Raw genomic sequence first — 7,303 nt, 5'->3', positions numbered from 1 at the left:
AATTTTAATTTATTCCTTCCAAAATTAGATAACTTAAAATAATTTCCATATATAATAATTTTTATTATAAATTAGAAGAAAAAAAAACAAAAACAAAAATCCAACATCAATATTTACTATTTTCTCAAATTATCCCATAAATTTTTAATAGAATTGATAAACTATAAATCTTACACGGAGGAGACGAGACCCAGACCCAGTAGCCGGTGCGACGGACTGCCCCTGAATATCTAAACCCACCGCATGTGCCCAAACCAAGGTTTTGAACCTGAGTAGGACCCAATCATGGTCAACTAACAACAGCGGTTAGGCCTAAACCATTAAATGTTAGAAATAAGACTTTTAATGTTGACCTCGCAGAGTCGCAGGCCCGCGCTCTCGAACAAAGGCTGAAGTATATATGAGGCCCCCGCTCTCAGACAAAGTGTAAAGTGTTATGATGCTTTGTTGGCGAAAGGAAGATTCGAACTTCTAACCTATCGCATGGAACCATTGGCGCCAGTATTAAGGTAAGTAGGGTGGTTTCGACACAATCCATGGTCTTGACTATTCAAACTCATTTGCGGAACGAGATGGAAACCCCACAGTCAATTAAATAAATGAATATCACAGCTGGATGCCGACTAACACCAAAGTCTTCACCGCCTATAGTTTCAAAGGAAGTGGGTATATAAATTCAGGAAGCATAAGTGCCTGCAACACCAATGCAAAAGTTTGTTTCTTCACCATCATACTACGATTGCAAAAGAAAATACCATCTACATTGAAAGGAAAATGGCGAGCTCTACTGCGGGTCAGATTATCAAATGCAAAGGTAATTAGTTCAGTTCAGTGCAAGGAGTAATGGCCACATTCTATTTCTTTCATGTATATCATTTCAGGGCAAAATTGATTTTCAGGGTTAAGCTGGATTTATGCAAACTGTATGTGTGCTTCTTGAATTCTGATATATTTTGATATTTTTACTTTTGTTGCAGCTGCTGTTGCATGGGGAGCAGGGGAGCCTCTGAAGATTGAAGAAGTGGAAGTGGCTCCTCCACAGGCAATGGAAGTGAGAATCAAAGTGCATTATACCGCTTTGTGTCATACAGACCTTTATTTCTGGGAAGCAAAGGTATGCTATGAATAATTATCATTAGAACTAAACTTATTAAACATACAGAAGAATTAAAGTTGGATACTGTATAACACACTGACTTCTCTTTATACCATTAAATTACTTTAAATATTTATTATAAAAATTTCTTGACCGTTACTGCTTTGGTTGCAGGGCCAAACTCCTCTCTTTCCCCGCATCTTGGGACATGAAGCAGCTGGGTATACACTCTGTTCTTGTCCGTAAATCGACAATTCAAAAAAGTTAAATAGGCATACTAGCAGGCACATAGAATTTCGAAAAGGGCAAAAGGGACAGTAATTTTCTTGTGATTTATTGCTCGCTAATCATAAGTTGGTTGGTTGACACAGAATTGTTGAGAGTGTTGGAGAAGGGGTGACTGACCTCAAGGAGGGTGACACTGTGCTTCCTGTATTTACTGGAGAATGTGGAGAATGCAGACACTGCAAGTCAGAGGAGAGCAACATGTGTGATCTTTTAAGAATTAATACTGACAGAGGGGTTATGATAAGTGATGGGAAGTCGAGGTTTTCAATTAATGGGAAACCCATCTACCACTTCGTTGGTACATCGACTTTCAGCGAGTATACAGTTACGCATGTGGGTTCCCTTGCCAAAATTAATCCAGAGGCTCCTCTGGACAAAGTCTGTATTCTGAGTTGTGGGGTCTCAACAGGTAAATTATTTTCTGGGGTTTTCGAAACTTAATTCGCTGATGATTGTGAAAGATCGCAATGATATAATTGAATTAGTTTACACTGTTTATTGATTTAGAAAGTGGGTGATTGAATTCTTAGAGTTCTGCTTGCTGGACTGTGATTAAAATCACCCATGATCGTTTCCTTGATTGTAATTCCTATTCAAAATTCATTTTATTGTGGATTCAGGGATGGGGGCGGCTTTGAATGTAGCCAAACCCAAGAAGGGTTCGTCAGTAGCAATATTTGGCCTCGGGGGTGTTGGGCTTGCCGTAAGTATGAAAAAGGTTGTAAAATGCCCATTTCCATCATTTATTAATCACTGTATGTATGTTGACTGAAGAACTTCCTTTCTATTTCGTTGTTTGAATCGTTTTGTAATCTGTCCTCTTTCAGCAAAGCTCTATGGTGTAACGGAATTTATAAATTCACTGGACTACAAGAAGCCTATTCAAGAGGTTGGTTGAGCTGCCTACAATGATTTCAACTTCTCTTTTCCTTTGTCTCTTTCAATTTTATTGCCCTTTGTTGGTGCTCAATAGATCTGTAAAAGAATTTATGTTAAAGCTCAATTCAGTTTTGTGTTGTATTCGGAGAAATGCTTTAAATTAAAACTAAACTCTGGGAATTTATCAGGTTATTGCCGAGAAAACTGATGGAGGGGTGGACTACAGCATCGAGTGCACAGGGAATGTCAAGGCCATGATTCAAGCCTTCGAATCCTGCCATGATGTATTTACTTTGCCTTCCCTTCCCTTTCTTCTGAAATTGTAAATATACGCTCAGTTTTAGCTACTATGCATATACTGATCAAATGGGTATGTGTTTGTTGTTCAGGGTTGGGGTGTAGCCGTTTTAGTGGGTGTCCCTAATGCAGACGCAGTCTTCGCAACCAGCCCCGTGAATTTTCTGAACGAAAGGACATTGAAAGGAACTTTCCTTGGAAACTACAAGCCCCGTACCGATTTGCCAGGCCTTGTAGAATTGTATTTGGATAAGGTAGGACTTTCTTTCATTTGTTATTCTATGAAGATTCATTCATTTGCTTAGATTTTAGGATAAAAATGGCTCTCTCAGGCCATGCCTGCTGCTTTCCTTTCGTGGCAAAAATCTCTACTCTTTGATCTCCATGTAATCAGTCTTTCAAGTTAACTTCTTTATTTTTTTTGCAGAAGCTTGAACTGGAGAAATTTATCACACACGATGTTTCATTTGCCGATATCAACAAGGCATTTGATTACATGATTAAAGGCGAGAGTCTGAGATGTGTGATAAACGTGATTGGCAATTAAACGTTCGGGAGGAAGTCAACAGTCATATCTTAAGTTTTCCTAAGTTTCTTACAGATTTTGTGATGGATGGCATGTTTGAAGTTAAATTCCTTGACAGATAGAGGTTCCCTGAATTCAATACATGAAAGGGTTTGGAGAAATACGTTAGAATTTTAGTATTGTAAAAATGGTTTCAATTTTAAATTTTAAAAGTTTTGAACTTTGAACAAAGAATCTATGTTGAAATTGTCTGATCTTGAATAATTAACATGGTTATAACAAATTAATCGGTGCAAATTTTGAAGATTGTCTTTATAAAAAATTATAGCGAAAGTCTGAATGGATGTGGAAATTCGAAAAATGTTGTTAAGTCAAAGGTGGAAAGGTGAATTATGATTAACGCATATGGTTATGAAAAACCAAAATTGGCTTTGTGAAAATTTGAGAGTGTTTTTATAGGAAATCAAAGTCAAAATCTTTGTAATAATCTCTTCTCATGCCTATCAATTCCACATATAACATCAAAAATTCATTTACAAAGAAATTTAGCTCATTGTCTTTCTCAAATGTGCTTTCTATTCTTTTGAATATGTTAGGATTGTAATATTTCAACAGTCTAGTCTCCTTGGACTATTCAAATTTGCTGCCTTAAGTTAAAAAATCTCTTCCCAAATGCTTTGATTGACTAGGCTTTCTTGGTCTTTGAAGTTGAGTTCAGTTTAGAAACTTACTGGAAAAAAAAATATATTATAAGCCAGAGGTCACTGTAAATTGCATACCAAAGTTGTATGGATTTTAAAATAAATTAGAGTGACATTTTGTTACCATATACACTTTTTAGCGGACGTTAGAACCGAAGTGGTTATCCACACTCGTTTTAGGTATTATACAAACTTTAGTATTGAAAGCTATGAACCCCGATTGTATAAGCAGAACATATTGGGTAAGCATAGAATAAAAATCACTAAATTTATTTGTGATTTGGTAAAATTGAGGGATTGGATTTGCGCTGCTTCTTGAAATCAAAGTAGAGTAGTAGATTGTTAACCAAAGAATTTTTTTTTTTTTTTTTGAATCCCAAAAAATAATGTCTACATGTACTTCTCATCCATTTTTTGGGGAAGCAAGTTTATTTATGTTGGTTCAAGGATATTACAACTAGTATAGATTCAATTCCGGATCTACCAAACCTAGAGAGGAATCAGATGGATGTATGCTAGTTTTGAATAACATATTAATAAAAGGTTTTTTAATTTTCACTTGCTATTAATAATGGCTTTAGGTTAGTTGTAATGGAGGAGAAAGCAATGACTTCATGTAGGTGAAACCTCGAGAGTTTCAACTCTAAAATTTATCTACAATACATTGATTAATTACATGTACATGCTTATGATAATTTTGGCATTCACAAAATTAATTTGTTAATCTCCTAAACCAAATCGCCCCATGTAGGTGTAACCTCTAGAGTTTCAACTCTAAAATTTTATGTTAAACACACACATGGCAGCAACAGAATATTAAAGATAAACAGGGGAGTGCATCTATTATTTGACAATGATATACATTTATAGTACATTCGTGTGACCGTTGGGTTCCACATCCCAAAGTCTCTTGAACTCTCATGGCCGTTCACATTCTACACCAACCCATAGAGGATTAGGTGTCCAACACCCCTCCCCCCCCCCCTAATCCGAAGGGTTATGTATGAGTCCAGGAAGAGAGTTGTAATACAAAATGTGCAAAAATGCATGGCAACACTAGGCTGAATGTGCTCTCTAAAATGTTGGTATAAAGGGCGATGGTTTAAGGATGACCACCAACACTGGAATGCTTAGTGCAGTTCCCAGAACTCAGCCAAGTCTGGCATGAAGCTCAGGTTTTCTGCTAGAGGAAGTGCTCCTGATGTTTTGAAGAGGGAAACCTTCAACCATCAAAGGGAGGTCTCACCCCGCATAAAAGGGAGAACCTCCACCTGAAAAGGGAAGTCTCAACCTGTGATGGTTTAAGGATGACCAACAACTCTGGAATGCTTAATGCAATTCCTGGAACTCTTCCAAAACAGGCAAGAAGCTGAAGTCTTTTGCTAGAAGAAGTGTCCCCAATTCTTTGAAGAGGTATCACTGACTGAAGGCATGCTCAGTGGCATCTTTGTCTCTGGATACAACTCTGAATCTGATATGACAGGTTGTGGCTTACGCTGGCTTGATGTGGCTTTGAAGCTTGTAGATGACCATCATTTCCCCCCTGTCAGATACAAGGCGAGAAGATGAAGAGATCTCAACTACAAGACTTTTCAATATTTGAGAACAAATCCTGTTGTATGAGCGAAATATCTTCTTGCCTATTGAAGCCCATTGCCAAGAAGTAATCCATCCAAGATGAATCATTGTTCTTGCAGGATGTTTGTTTTTGAAGCACCTGTTTGAAGAATGACTGGTTTTATGACAGTGCTTACATGGATGAAGATCAAAATAGTGATCTTTCAGACGGCTAACTCAGTCACACTGTTGGCATTTCACAATCTGTTGTTGTGGTAAAGGAGCAGAATCTGGAACAGTTGAAGGTGAACTATCATGAAGGAATCCAACACTCTGAAACTGGATGGGCTTTGAGTAATATGGAATATGAAAGGACACGTCCTTGTCATATCCAAGACCAGTTCTATGCTTGTTGTAGACAAGCTCTTCCCAAGGTTTGATGACCGACTTGGGAAGTGCAGACTGAATTTCTGCATCTATATGTACAACTGTTGCTTCATTGGGTACTAAATCTGAATGAACTTCAACAATATTGACTTGCTAATGATGGGAGTATATCTCAATGTTCTGAATAGAATGATGCTTATGATGTTGTAGCTTTGTCTCAAGCTGCAAAAACTCAATATTCTCCTTTGCATTTTGGAGATAAATTTTAATATTGGAAAGAGAGGTTTTGTTGATCTTAACCATCTCATCAACAATGGAATGTATTAAATTATTCAATAGTTTCAATACATCATCCATTCGATCCATTTCAAACCAATATAATCAGAGAAATGATGTTATCTTCAGCTACAACTTGACCTATAAAATGATAAATAGTTGCAACTATTAGATGAGTAGCAGGATACCAATATCACCAAGTCACTGTAGTAGACGACGCAGTACCAATTTCAATGCAACAAATGACTATCTGCTTTAATGCACTTACTTCTCAAACTTCTCACACTGCAAAAGAAAAGCCAATCTTCTACTTTCTTTGTAAATGAAATTTGTCAGTTTTAGAGCCTACTTGCAAAACAGATATATATATATATATATATATATATATATATATATATATATATATATGTTCTAGATTCACAAATGCAATCATCTTCCAGATTCTTGACATACAAATTGGTGAATTTTTTTATCGATAGAAGGTCCAATCTTATCATTCATATATTTGCTTTCCCTCTAATTGCATACCATTAACATTCTCAATGGCTGCGTTTGCAACTTCCTCTTCAATCATTTCTTTCAGACTAGTAATGCACACAACGATATTGTTGAGAATTTCTGCTTATTCCAAACACAAAAGAAATAGCACAGAGAACAACGCTCTGTTTCTAATACAGGATCTTTATTAGAAAACAACAAGAATAAAACTGTTACAAAGTAGTCTTCCTCTTCTGAGGGATTACATCAGGAACGCTCCAGTTCCAGAATCTGTTTTCAACTATCTTAGCACTGCTGTGCGTTTACAGATAAAAAAAAACTCTCAGATTCTTCGACAACTTCTCTTACTCACATTCTCTCTAACAGAACTGCTGTTCATTACATATATATATATATATATATATATATATATATATATATATATATATATATGTTGAAAAACATATCTGATTCTAAACGATAAGATAGAAGAAAAATATCCTACCTGCATTTACCAACCGCAGTAAATAGCATTGATTACTCGGCTGAAAATATCCTATCTATATTTAATGCAGGCTTATCACAATATTGCACTATCGCATAGCGAAATGCCGATTTACGACCCGCCGATGCGATATGCAGCGATGCGATGCATTTTAACTTAAGCTTAAAAAAACATTAAAAACATGAGAAAGTTGGCCGCAGGCGGAACTTGAAATATTATACAGCACAATGCTATATGCCCGTCGGGTCCGGCTATCGGATCGCAAACATATCTGTGCAAAGGGCCTGCCACCTTTTGAAAGCGTCGATGCGATA

General features: G+C 36.7%; 1 pseudogene across 1 annotated transcript; it reads left to right on the top strand.

Annotated features, from left to right (window-relative positions):
- Positions 1–553: 553 nt before the first annotated feature.
- On the top strand, positions 554–3,380 carry LOC149140359 (alcohol dehydrogenase 3-like; annotated as a pseudogene). Its single transcript, XR_016264146.1, has 9 exons — positions 554–814; positions 978–1,114; positions 1,271–1,317; positions 1,468–1,793; positions 2,005–2,178; positions 2,212–2,273; positions 2,452–2,547; positions 2,653–2,814; positions 2,988–3,380. The product of XR_016264146.1 is annotated as an alcohol dehydrogenase 3-like (transcript).
- Positions 3,381–7,303: the final 3,923 nt, after the last annotated feature.

This window comes from Pinus tabuliformis, chromosome X (assembly GCF_031772625.1).
Source record: "Pinus tabuliformis cultivar Carrire ecotype Pingquan chromosome X, CPIR1, whole genome shotgun sequence".
NCBI lineage: Eukaryota > Viridiplantae > Streptophyta > Pinopsida > Pinales > Pinaceae > Pinus > Pinus tabuliformis.
Note: the sequence above shows the minus strand (reverse complement) of the source record. Positions and strands in the feature narration are given on the sequence as shown.